A 14,394-nucleotide genomic window follows, 5' to 3' on the forward strand; every position below is an offset into this window, starting at 1 on the left:
GGTGACACCACTGTTTGTGATGAGTTGTACTCGTTGTCCAGGGGACCATCTTCGACTGTATTGACTTACAAAGGATATGAGATAAATGGGAATACATTTTACACGATCGCCCAAGATCAAAAGAGCACCAACCAAAACAGCGGTGTCCGCTTTGATGCAGCAACCGAGAGGGGAAAGGACACATATTATGGTTACATAATGGACATATGGGAACTTGACTACGGACATGATTTTAAGGTCCCTTTGTTTAAGTGCAAATGGGTCAATCTGTCAAGAGGCGGGGTACAGGTAGACCCACAGTACGGAATGACAACAGTGGATCTGAACAATCTTGGGTACACTGACGAACCGTTCGTCCTAGCCAATGATTTGGCACAGGTTATCTATGTGAAGGACATGTCTACCAGACCGAGGAAAAGAAAAGATAAGGAAGCGAATACATAATACGATGAGCCAAAGCGCCACATAGTTCTTTCGGGAAAAAGGGACATTGTGGGAGTGGAGGGCAAGACAGACATGTCTGAAGATTATGAAAAGTTTCATGAAATTCCTCCCTTCAAAGTCAAGGCTGACCCAAGCATCCCGATAAACGATGAAGATTATCCATGGTTACGGCGCAATAAGCAAATGACACAAGCGAAGAAAAAGTGAACACTTTCTCCCGCAACTATTATGATGATACCATGCCAACTTTGTAATAGACGAGTATGATACCATTGTCCGTTTTATACAAGAAGTGCATCTAGTTTTTACCGTAACCCTCTCAACTTTCTTGCACATGCTATGTGGATGAAATAATGATACCATGCCAACTTTCAACCTTTTCAGAGTTCATTTGAAATGCTTTTCAATTTTAGGGTCTTATAGCTAAAAATTATGCCACCTACTGGGCCACCACAACCTGAATACGATTAGAAACCCATCCATGGGCCAGGATTCAGGCCCGCAGAAGGCCCAGTAGGCCCACAGGCATGTACAGAGAGGTTAGGCCCGTAAGCCTACTTTAGAGAGGAGCTCGACAGCTCAGGCGCACCGCACCTTATAAAATTTATGAAACTAAAATTAACAAAGTATTTTCTGTTCAAAACATTATAAGAAACCTCTATTATTATTGAAACTAAAATCATATAAAATTGATGCAACTAAAATTATCGAAGTATTTTCTGTTCAAAATCATTAAAAGCAAAAAGAATTTTCATAAAGAACTTTTTTTGATAGAAACTTTAATAGCAAAAAGAATTAACATAAAGTAAAATAAATAAGTAATTAAAAACAAAATAAAATAAAATAAATAAGTTTTTTGTTGTAAGTAGAAACAAAACAAAATAAATAAAGCAAAAAAGAAAACAAAAAAACTAAATACAGCAAAAAAAATTCATAAAGAACTTTTTTGATAGAAACTTTAATAGCAAAAAGAATTATCATAAAGTAAAATAAATAAGTAATTAGAAACAAAATAAAATAAAATAAATAAGTTTTTTGTTGTAAGTAGAAACAAAAGAAAATAAATAAAGGAAAAAGGAAAACAAAAAAACTAAATACAGCAAAAAAAATGTTGGGCGCTGCCCGCTTGGCCTTCCAACCCTCAGGTTTGCAAATACAGGCCCAGAAGGGCTAGGAGGCTAAACGGGCAGCGCGCCAAAGTTAGGCCCAGAAGCCTGCTATAGAGAGGAGTTCGAAACAGCAGCCGCGCCGCGGCTTTTAAACTGCTGCGGGCGCCCCTCGGCTAGCGAGGTGGGACTAAACTTTTGGCCGCGATGCGGGCAGCAAGAGGCCTTTGGTCCCGGTTCGTCGCACGAACCGGGACCAATGCCCCCCCTTTAGTCCCGGTTGGTGCCACCAACCGGGACCAAAGGCCGCTGCTTCCCGCCCTTTGTGCCGCAAAAAAAATTGTTGGGGCGCTGTCCGCTGGGCCCTCCAACCCTCGGGTTTGCAAATACAGGTCCAGAAGGGCTAGAGGGCTCAACGGGCAGCGCGCCAAAGTTAGGCCCAGAAGCCTGCTATAGAGAGGAGTTTGAGACAGCAGCCGCAGCGGGGCTTATAAACCACTACGAGCCCTTCTCAACTAGCGAGGTGGGACTAAACTTTTGGCCGCGACGCGGGCAGCAAGAGGCCTTTGGTCCCGGTTGGTGGCACCAACCGGGACTAAAGGGGGGCATTGGTCCCGGTTCGTGGCACCAACCGGGACCAATGCCCCCCCCCTTAGTCCCGGTTGGGGCCACCAACCGGGACCAAAGGCCGCCGCTTCCCGCCCTTTGCGCTGCTGAAAAGGGACCTTTGGTCCCGGTTGGTGGCACCAACCGGGACTAAAGGGTGGCATTGGTCCCGGTTGGTGCCACGAACCGGGACCAATGCCCTTGCTATATAACCAGGACTTGTGAAAATTTCACATCTCCCTCGCCTCCCTCGCCAGTTGCCCCCGCCGCCAGGCTTCCCAAATCGCTCGCGCGCTCCTCGTCGCCGTCGCCGCCGCCGGCCGCCATCCCCGTCTCCCCGTGCCCCTGCCCCGCGCCCGAGCCCACGCCGGCCGCCGCCCCGTGCCCCTGCCCCGTCCCCGAGCATGCACGGCCGCGCCCCTGCGCCCCGGCCCGCCCCCACCATTGTCGTCGTCGCCGGCGCCCGCCCCCACTGCCGCCCCTCCTCCCCGTTCGGTCCGGCTCCGGCGACCCCCTTTCCTCCCTGTCCCCTCGATCCTCTTCATATAATTTTTTTCATATGCATATGTTGATTATATGGATGGATGGATGATGTATATGTTCATTATATGGATGGATGGATGATGTATGCTTTTTTTTCATATAATTTTTTTAGGCAGATTTTTAGAATTTTTTGTGTATGTATGTTATGTTTATATGTATGTATGTATGTTTATATGCAAAGCATATGCAAAGAAAATGTATGAATGGTCATATGCAAAGAAAAATGTATGTATGGTCATATGCAAAGAAAATATATGTATGTATGTTCATATGAAAGAAAAATGTATGTATGTGTGTTCATATGCATATGCAAAGAAAATGTATGTTCATATGCATATGCAAAGAAAATGTATGTTCATATGTATGATGATATGTTCATATAAAAAGGAAAATAAGTAGAGGAAGAAAGGAGAAGAAGAGGAGAGGAAGAAGAGGAGAAATAAATAAGAAGAGGAAAAAAGAAGAGGAGAAGAAGAAAGGAATAGAAGAGAAGAAGAAAAAATAGATTTTTCTATTTTTTCTTCTTCTCTCCTCTATTCCTTTCTTCTTCTCCTCTTTTTTTTCTTCTTTTTTTCTTCGATCTTCTCCTCTATTTCTTTTCTTCTTCTCCTCTTTTTATTTCTTCTTCGTTTTCTTATGTTTTATCGGGTCTGTCATCGTCGATATACCCCTCTCCCGATAACTTCAACACGAGGGGGGGTCGATATACCCCCTCCCCGCCGATAATATTATTTTCCCATGTATGTATGTCGTCGTTGTCGATATAACCCCCTCCCGTTAACTTCAACACGTGGGGGGGGGTCGATATACCCCCTCCCCGATAACATTATTTTCCCATGTATGTATGTCGTCGTTGTCGATATATATAACTCCCTCCCAGATAACTTCGACATGATGGACGGTCGATATTTATACCCCCTCTCGACCGTGATAACTTATACCATGGGAGCACCCCCCCCCGGCCCTCTCGCTCGACCAAAACTCTCGAGGACACCCAAACCCTAGAAAAAAACGATGTCGGTCTCCTACCCCCTCCCGCCACGCCCCTACCCTTGAAGTGTTGCCTAGGCCACCCCAAACCCGAAATAAGCTAGGTCTACGTTTGCACTAATATATCCACCTGCTGTCATGTTTGTGTAATAGTTGCCATGTTGTAATATTTGCAGAAACAATGGAGCACGGACGAGACGAGCAAGCAGAAGAGGTGTTGGGGGACATAATCTTAGCCGGAGGTGATATCTTGTCGTATCTTAACGACAATGATGGTCTGGAAGAACAGGGTGAAGAAGCAGGCTACGGTGATCGAAGAGTGGAGGAGGAAAGACATGATTATGATGGCTCCGGTGACCCAATGCTGGTGCAAGAAGGTGCCCGTGGTGACGGCTCCGGTGACCGAACAGAGTCCGGCCAGGTAAATATATTAGTTAAGCCTGTGCTGACTAGCTAATTGATGCATTCATTGTTTTGGTATGTACACATATTAATTAACACTCGTCTTTCTTCTTTTTTCTAGCCCTCCGGATCGAGCACAACTGCGGTAAAGAGACGAGGCCCGAAGAGAAAGTTGCGCTCGGATGAAAGGTTTGAGATCACAGCAATCGCGCGCGACGGCTAACCGATTGAACCCATCCGGACAAAGGATGCATTTGCTGCTCAGTGCGGGGTTCTAGTTAGGGACAAGATCCCGATCAGCATCCACCAATGGTATAAGCCTAAGAAGGAAGACCCTGAGGTGTCTTATGTCAATGATATGCAGAAAGATGATCTTTGGACTGAGCTGAAGGCAAATTTCACCCTACCGCCAGAGGAGGATCCGGAGAAGCCAGTTATAGAGCAATTAATCAAGTCTCATGCTCTTAAGAAGATGGCAGGCCTATTCAGGAGGTGGAAGAATGAGCTGAAAACGTTTGTCGACAAAGAAGAGACACCAGAATTCATCGGCCGATATGAGAAGATCAGAGATCACTGGCCCACATTTGTGGCCCACAAGACATCGGAAAAGAGTAAGAAGATGTCAGCGACAAACAAGAAGAATGCTGCAAAGAAGAAGCTTCACCATCGCACGGGGTCAGGTGGCTACCTCAAAGCCCGACTTGAATGGGCCAAGGCTGAGAATGATCTGCTTGAAAAAGGGATCGAACCACAGACAATGAACTGGACAGACCGTTGCCGGACTTGGTTCTTCGGGGCTGGCGGAACCTTGGACCCTGTATCAGGGAGGTGCGTTTGGACGAACGAGCTTTTGAGAATACCAGTCAAGAAGATTCAGCAATATATCGATGCAGCGCAGGAAGGGACGTTCGTTCCAGACAGAGAGAAGGACGAGCTCACAATGGCCCTCGGGAATCCTGACCACCCTGGACGGACACGAGGCACGCCAGGCTCCGTTCCGTGGAAGGCTGGTTTTTCGGACGCGGACGGTTACAAAAGCCAAGAGAGGAGGAAAAAAGTGGAGCAGGTCCAAATTCAGAAGCTGCACGAAAGGGTTCAAGCGCTAGAAGAACGAGACGGCAATCGAGATGCCGAAACTGCCCCCGAAGCTACACCGCCATCTCAACGGAGAAGCAGCGTGGCTTCCACCGAGCTGCTTCAGCTGGAGCATGCGGCTCCTGCTAGCTACCCCGTGGATGCTATCACGGAGTCTCAACATTGCCACCTTATGGCGGAATGGTAGAACTTCAAAGTCAAGGCGGCTGTTGGCTCTGTTTTACCTACTGAACCCGGCGCAACCTACCACTGCCGGCCGATTCCAGAAGGATATTCTAGGGTGATGGTGGATGAAATAATGGAGGGATTTGAGGAGCTCCAGCTTGACCACCCTACCGGTGAAGGGGAGACTCGGCTGGGTTCTGCTCTGAAGACTCCGTGCCTATGGCGGAAGGAGCTCATCAAGCTTCCGAACTGGACGGCTCCGGCGAGTAAGGGCACTCCGCCTCCTCCTCCGCCTCCTCCTCCGGCGAGTGATCAGGGCACTCAGCCTCCTTCTCCGGCGCGTGGCGGCACTCCGCCACCTTCTCCGCCAGCGCCGGCGCGCCAGAGCAGCCAGCCTCCTCCTTCTCCGCCTCGTCAGCAAGGGCGGAAGAGACCCGCCGTCGCTGCGGCTGCTCCGGCGCGTCGTAGTCCTTCTCCTCCGCCTTGTAAGCAAGGAAAGAAGACAGCCGCAGCCGCTCTGTCTGCTCTGCTGGCGTCTAGCAGTACAGCTGCGAGAGGCGGGAGGCAATACAGATTCGGTCCATCTCTGAAGACTCCAGAGAAGTTACCATACGAGAGGACCGAGGAGGAAACCAGGAAGATCGTGCGAGCCGAAGTGACAAACTTCTTTGAAGGGGTGAAAACAAAGAAACATCCACCTCCGGAGGAGAAGGTAGATCCGGTGAAAGCAAAGCGCACTCTGGCTGCCCTGACAAAACCACCAAAGTCTCCGCCGAGAGGCAACTATGAGCGCATTCTTGCAAAGACATATGCCGAAGCGGAGCGGTCGGGAAGTACTGTCAGTGATCAAAGGTTAAAAGAACGATGAGCTGGGGAAAAAATGCCCAGCTCGGCGAACAAGCGAACCAATCGTGCCCCCCGCTCAAGGTGTCAAAAGACATCGTCGCTAATGATCCGAGTATGGTGCCCGGTTATAGCAATCTTGGATATTACCTGCCCGACGATGTACATTATGAAATCATGGAGGTGGACGAACACAAATACCATCACGGGAAGCCTCTCGTCAAAGATGAAAGATCTCTAACAACGATGATGCGAAGACTACATGATTGGTACATGAAAACCTGCAGAGAGTCTGATGGGATGGATACTTTGACGCTGAGAGTTAAACCGGAGCATGACCTCGTTGGAATTGATCTGCTGAATGTTCCATTTGAGGATTTCTTCCAGTTTTACAATCAGAAGGCCCTCGATAAAACAACGATCACTTGCTACTGTCTGTAAGTAGTACTACTTCTGTCATTAAGTCTCTCTATAGAGGTCAGCTCTTTCATTGCATGTATTTATAATTATCCTCACTATATTATGCAGATTGAAGGAATTGAAGAAAAGACAAATCGGTGATATTGGGTTCATTAACACAAATCTCATAGATGCATATACGGTTGAAAAACATCCCAAAGAAGCCGAGGCCAACTTGCTACAATCGTTGGTATTAAATCAAAACAAAGATATAATACTCTTTCCTTACAACTTCAAGTGAGTGTTACTGTCTTGTGCATATTTGATTTCCCTTATTAGTCTAGGTTATGGTAATGTAATTGATGACTTATGCATGCATGCGCAGCTTCCACTATATTCTCCTAGAGATTAAGCTTGAGCAGGGAGTAGTAACCGTCTTAGACTCGAGACGAAAAGATCCCCAGGACTATGCGAACATGACTCAAATGCTCGAGAAGTAAGTTAAATCGATCATTATCCACCATATCAGCAACTTTGTTCATTTCCTGACATCAAGTAATTATTTTCTTTGTCTGGCACGGTTTGGAGAAAATTCACCTCAAAAGCTCCGGGACTGCCAAAGAAGCTGCAATTTAATCACCCGAAAGTAAGTACTATAGTAGCATGTTCCGCGCATCTCCTAGTGATTCAAGCGCTAGTTTCATCAATACCATTTAGCATGCTTGCTTATCAGTTTGATTGACCTCTATTTCTTGTAAAGTGGTTGTGGCAGGAACCCGGGAATAATTACTGTGGATACTACGTTTGCGAGTCCATCCGCTACACGACCTGTGAGCGGGGCTACACTGAAGAACAATATGAAGTGCGTAAGCAATAATATTCACAATGTTATTTTATTACCATCATTTGTGTTGAGTTTCATGTATTCATATATATATATGTATTGACCCCCTTCTTCAAATTAGATGTTTCGGAAGCGGGATGAACTCCTAGCACCAGATCGTATGCGAGGAATTCAAGAGGAATTGGCGGCATTCTTCCTTGACCACGTGATCGCTGAAAACGGAGAATACTATGTGGACCCTGTGTTCCTACAATTTAATTAGGAGATTGTATTGTAAGAGATAATTATTGTATATATGTAGCCGGTAGTGTCGGATAGATATACGAGAACTTGTTGTTCGACCAATATCTCGGAGAAGGAGAGGTGGTCGATATCACTTCTCTCCGTATGCATATGTTCATGACGATCTTCTGTTTCCTTCATTTGATTACTAGCTAGCGTGTCTACTCCTCTCCATACGTATATAGTACGTAGCGTCGACCAAGCACGGAGATAAGAGAGGACACTTCTCTCTATTAATTAGCTAGCTAACACAATATATGAAACACCTAAATTAACCCCACAAAACCCCTAAACCACCCCCTTTCAAAAAAACAAAAACCTAGCTCCTGCCAGCTGCTGACGCATGGATGCCTATTGGTCCGGGTTGGTGACACCAACCGGGACAAAAGGCCCTACCTATTTGGTCCCGGTTGGTGCCTGGGCTGGCAGCAGTGGCCACGTGGAGGACCTTCTGTCCCGGTTCGTGTAAGAACCGGGACTAAAGGGTTAGGGCTTTAGTAACGACCCTTTAGTCCCGGTTCGAGAACCGGGACAAAAGGCGTAAAAGCCCCTTTTCCTACTAGTGATCTTCCATGGATTTCTGAGGCGACATTAATGAAATGCAGTTCTTGCACGAGAAAAAAGGAGGCAATCCACATCCATCTCAGTATATGCAAGCCTTGCTGAGCACTATCGATGATTGTGAGTTGCTCGGCTTAGGGTTCATTGGGGACCCCTTCACATGGCATAAAGGGTGGATCAGAGAGAGATTGGAAAGGGGACTTGTTAATGATGCATGGGCGACACTCTTTCCTAATGTGGCGTTGGAGAATATGGAATATAACCATTCTGATAATTGGCCCTTGTGTATAAATATCGAATATTATAACCAACCCGTAGCTCCAAAAATGGACAACAAAACATGTTCAAGGCACGGTGGTTAAGGGAAGAGAGTTTTAACGCGACTGTGCTAGAGGCCTAGTCCAGAGTTGGTGATGAGTCGGGCATCACATGTAGCTACGAGAAGCTAAATAACATGCATGTTGAATTCCATGACTAGGACCGACGGGTGCTAAAGGAGCCAAGGAAGAGACGACACAAAGAAAAGGTTATGTCCGGGCCAATGAATGATGAAAATGATATAAAGAAAAAGGTACTTGCAGAATTGATTGAATAACTACTGGAGTTAGAAGAAATCCAAGTTATGCAAAGGTCTTATGCGACTTGGTTGAAAAGTGGTGACTGCAACACCGCGTTCTTTCAGGCCTTTGCGTCCTCTAGAAGAAAGATTAACTTTATTAAAAGATTGGAAGATGACAGTGGGAATAAGTTGGGATTTTATGATTAGTAGATTGAAATTATGATGGCATGTGTCAACTCTATCAAATATAAAGTGCATATAAATTCTTAAGAGACAAATGCTTTTACCCCTACTAGGGGTATTAGGTAGGGGGACACCCCTCTCCCCTTACCTTTTCCTTCTTTGTGCGGAAGGCCTCTCTAGTTTACTGCTTTATGAAGAAGAATCTGGTAGGATAGAGGGAACTAGAGTGCATAGAAATGCACCATTCTTATGAAAACACATGTTTTAAATGCATCTTCCCTATGATATGTTCTAGAGACCTAGTGTCAAAGTTCGAGTGCTGAGATTGTAAAAATCAAGTGCCTCCTTTAGTCCTAATACCCTTGTTGTATCTAATACTAAGTTCTGCCGGCAATTGTATATTGACACAGAAGCTGTTCCTGCGAAATATTTAGGCCTACCTGCTATGGTAGGAGCAGACATGAATGATTGATTTAGGCATTTTTGTGAAAAAAAATTAAAGAAAAGGTTGAAGGGATGGATGAAAAACAACTTTCTATTGGTGGAAAAGAAAATCTTTTGAAATCGAATGTCCCAAGCTATTCTAGTAATTGCTATGTGTGTGTTTAATTCGCCTAAAGCAATCTGCAAGGAAATCACTGAATTAAGGGAGATGATGAAGAACATAAGAAAATGCACTGATCATCCTCTTGGTGGAAACATTGCTACCCTAAAAGTGAGGGGGCATAGGTTTTAGAGACCCTTATTCTTTTAATCTTGCAATGCTCTCGAAGCAGGTCTGAGGATTAATTACAAACCCAGGGTCCCTCTGTTCTAGTGTTTTAAAAGTTAAATACTATCCTAATGGCAGCATGTTGCAAAGTACCTTGGAGAATGGATCCTCATTTACTTGGAAGAGCACCATGGAAGGCCTTGAGACCTTCAAGAGAGGATATATTTGGAGGATTCGGGCAGGTGAGAACGTTAACATATGGAACGATATGTGGATTCTATCCAGCCCTGACAGGAAGATCATCTCGGCTAGGAGTCAAGCTATCCTGTCAAACATTAGCGATCTTATTGTTCCCAACTCAAGAACTTGGGATGAGGAATTAATCCGAAATATTTTCAATCTAGTTGACGTCAGGAGATTCTTGCAAATTCTGTTAAATCATTAAGAATTTGATGATTTTGATGCCTAGCACGCTGACCGCAAAGCGAATTTTCACAAGGTTTGATTATATATGTTCAAATTTTAATTTTCACAAGAAACATAGTTCTTTTTTAGCCAGGTTGCACGTGCTCCGCATGCCTTTTATGCACTATGAATTATAACATTCCTCTTTATCCAAAAACGCCGAGTTCCTCATATTCTTCAGCTTTCACCTTTCTATTGTATAGCTCTCTCCCTTGTTCAGTTGCTGCTATCGCCGGGTCAAGATCCAACAACACCCCCCAAGGCCCCGACCAAACCTACTTTCAAGACAAAATGTGATGGCTACTCATTGGTTCCAATGGCCATCGCCATCGACCTTGCTAGCCTCAAGATCAACCCTGCCATGCACCCCCCTCCCAGCCCTTCTGCTCCGCCTCCAATCTTCCTTCCTCTCTGACTCATCAGGATCTCCGTCCCTTCCTCCTCCCCTTGTTGATTATCTCCTCTCGTCCAACGGCAGTTCCTTTTTGCATTGAAGATTTTTTTACATGAATCAAGGTGGATGTTATTTTATGGGAAATTGAGGAGTAGTTTCTTGTTAGATGTATATCAGTGCACAATAGGCCATGGGCAGTCAGACTCATTTCGCGTGACCTAAAAGTTTGACAGTTTTAGGGCTTGGGGTATATGTGTCGGGCTTGGGCAGCTCATGACATGCCGGAGGGCCGGCTTTACTATTACTCGTGAGAGGAGATTCTAGAACAGAATTCTTCACTACTGGAAGAATTGCCACTCTTTTTAATTTTATTGTTGATGATGCACAATATGCACAAAACACAAACACTTCTTATTTGTTCTAGAATCTTCCATATTTTAACTTAAAAGTAGCTATGTTTAAACAATAAGGACCGAGAGAGGTAGGAAAACGGGAGGAGGAGCAGTACGGTTGAGGGGGGGGGGCATGGTAGGTGCGATCTTGATGCTAGTAAGGTTGATGTCGATGGCCATTGGAGCCCATGAGTAGTTTTTTGCGATGAAGAGCCAATGAGTAGGGGTTTTTTTTTTTGCGAGGAAGAGCCAATGAGCAGTTATGACCTTTAGGCTTAAAAGTAAGTTTGGCCGGGGGTGTAGTTGGATCTTGACTTGGCGTTGACGGCGATGGAATGAGGAAGAGGGTCGTAGAAAAGAAGTGTGAAAGCCAATGAAGAGGAGGATTTGGACGTTTAGAGAGAAAGAGGAAGGCGGTAATTCACAATGCACAAAGGGCACTTGGAACACGTACCACGTTGAAAGAAGACCTACTTTCCTTGTGAAAGTTAAAACTAGTCAAGTCCCATGTTCTTATAAACTTGCATTTTAAAATGTTCAGTTGTGCATACACTATGGAACAAAATACAAGTTTGTTGTATTTTGTGGAATTGATATTGTTTTTGTTCTTTTGGCCGAGTCACGGAAAAGTGTGTTTTTCATGAAACTTTGAAAATATGTTTGACATTGACGAACTTACCATAGACGTCTCATAGGCAACAGGAACATTTCCTCACACCGAAAAAACTATCTAACATGGAGCAAGGGGAAGGACCTGAGGGCTCAAGCGATGGAAATCAGCAACGGAGGGACTCCGAAAGCAGGCGTGTACGTGCATGCATGGATAGATCGAAACAGCGAGACGACGTGCGCACAAAGGTACGTGCGTACTAAAAAGTATTAGTACGATCAATAATGTTTGTGGATTGCTAGTCTTGTCGTGTCGGTACGTTCTATATATGTGCCACGCGATATTAGCATGGAAAGCGGCCGGTGGGCTCTGCATGTTCGGCCCCCTCGGCGTGCATCGGGGCCATGCAGCGACCGACCGCCGACCCCATGCATGCGTCGCGGCGCCGGAAGTTTTAAGTAGTCTAGTTGGATGCATGCATGCACGCGGGCGCCGGAGCGATCCAATTAAACGCGCTGCCGTAGTCGTCTAGGCTGGCCGCCGGAGCCCCACCCGCAGGCACGCCGACGCCGGCCGGCGGTAGACACATGCATGCGCGTGCATGCTGCATGCATTTCTAGCTAGTCTAGTTTCATGGATTAACTTGGTGAATGGTGATAGTACTAGGAGTGTAGGACGCTAATAATTCTTTTTCGAAATGTAATAACGAGCCTCCCGTCGTTTCTATCTGAAAAGGCGCCAATTGGCGGCATGAACCCAATGATATAGGGCAATAACGAATACGTACGTTGTACTGCACGCTATAGATTGTTTTCCAGCATCTCGTCGATGCACTTTTTTTTGCATGGACTCGTCGATGTACTTGACGGCCTTTCCGTGCCGTTCTCCCTCGCAGCGAAAAATCGACGGGACGTCTGTAGTACGTCCGGAGAGTACAGGACGGTGGCACGTACGCACGTACGGGGCTACGGCCGGGCGCCTGTGACGACTGACGAGATTGCCCCTCGCTCGGCCGGTTGTGGGTGCGGCGCGGGAGATCCGGTGTGATGCATCAATGTGGGCACGTACGGGATGTAGCGCGGCTGCCTGGACCGGACCCCTGTTTTGTCCGCTTCCGCTCACCCAAGACGGGCCGTGACTCCCTCTCCAGACCGTACAGGGGCAATTCCGTCATATAAATTCTTTGGCCACCCGCCTCGCCGCTCTGGCTGGCTGTGGACTCTGGCTGCCGCCGGGCTGAGGTGAGTGCGACTGTTCAGTCAGCCAGGCAGCAACGAGGGAAACACGATGCAATAATGCTGGAAATACTGGAGTAAGTAGAAGATTACTGCCAGTAATCTCGGCTTTGTGGCTTGGTTTTACTGTTCAGGACAAAGCATGCACTGTGGGCCGCAGTTAGTTAAGATAGATGGCGCGGGAAGCATGCTTTGCTAGATTCAGCAAACCGCTTTGATTACCTGGTACGCATCAACCCCCCCCCCCCCCCCCCCCCCCCCCCCCCCCCCCCGCCCACACTCAATCATTACCACTGTTCACGTACCCTTCTTAGCACTCCTTTGGAGGATCGATCCCACGCTAGCAGCCTTGGCTCATTATCAGATTGGGCTGGGCATCTCCTGTAAATAAAAAATCACCACTGCCTATTAACTGAACGAGAAAATTTTCGATCTATTCATCTTCAACCATGACATACAACGAATATTAAAAATAATAAAATTTACATCCAGATCCGCACACCACCTCGCAACAGCAAAGACGCGGTACATTTCAAACTCATGTGACCATGGTTCGTTAAGATTTTTGCTAGGTTCAGGGTTTCGGTAAACCGCTTTTATATTACCCAGCACCAACGCTGTAAATCATTGCTACCCCTCCTCCTCCCGCGAGATCGTTTTCATGCATGTTGGACTGCTAGCAAATGATGAATTTCGCGGTCCAAAAATAATTACTGGTAACAGTAGTGCTGCATGACGTTTGTACGGGCTACACCACGGCGATGGGCATCTTTGCGGTGGAGGAACGCTGGCCGGCGGTAGTGGCCAACGCGCGTATGGGGCGCCTCCGTCCTTTTACGCTGTCAGAGCAGAGCGGAACAGAAAAGGTCGCTGACAGGCTCAGCTGGGCTGGCTGTCACGGCGCTCAGGGCCGTATAGTCAAAGCCCCCTTGACCGGAGATCCGCAGGCGGTTGCCAGAGATGCCATTCGATTCGATTCCGTCGCCCTCCTCCCCGAAATGCCCCTCCAACTCCGGTGCTCACTCCTCCTCATTAGAAAAAGAAAAAAAGAGTCTCTTGATGTGCCTGGGGTATGGATGGATGACTGGACTGCCACTCTACCGGCAGGCCGCCCGTATGATACTGTAGGTGCACGGTACACGTACGCCGCTCGTGTCAACGACGCACTTGGCCATGAATGCATGTCACCTCGTGCCCCGCCGGCTTGCCCCATCGTATGCATGCATTGGCAGGGTTTGCAAACCGTGTGGGAGAGAGCTTGCGTTCACAAATTCATCTTGCTCTTGGGTAAAGTGCGAGTGTCCAAGACTGCATGCCATGCTGTAGAAGTTGAGGGCCTTGCCATCGTATCGTATGCCACACAACGTAGACAACGTACATCTGGTGCGGTGCCTAGAGGCTAGAGGGAGCCTCTGTGTGTGTGTGTGTACAGTACAACTGAGCTTGGCATTGGATGCTACGCGAGCGAGGGAGAGCTCCACTCACCGCACCGCACCGTCGGAAAAAGGCACGCAGTGGATCTGGCCGGCGCATGCAAGGCTGTAAAAACGGGCGGGCACGACTC

Source organism: Triticum aestivum, chromosome 2D, assembly GCF_018294505.1.
Source record: "Triticum aestivum cultivar Chinese Spring chromosome 2D, IWGSC CS RefSeq v2.1, whole genome shotgun sequence".
NCBI classification, from domain to species: Eukaryota; Viridiplantae; Streptophyta; class Magnoliopsida; order Poales; family Poaceae; genus Triticum; species Triticum aestivum.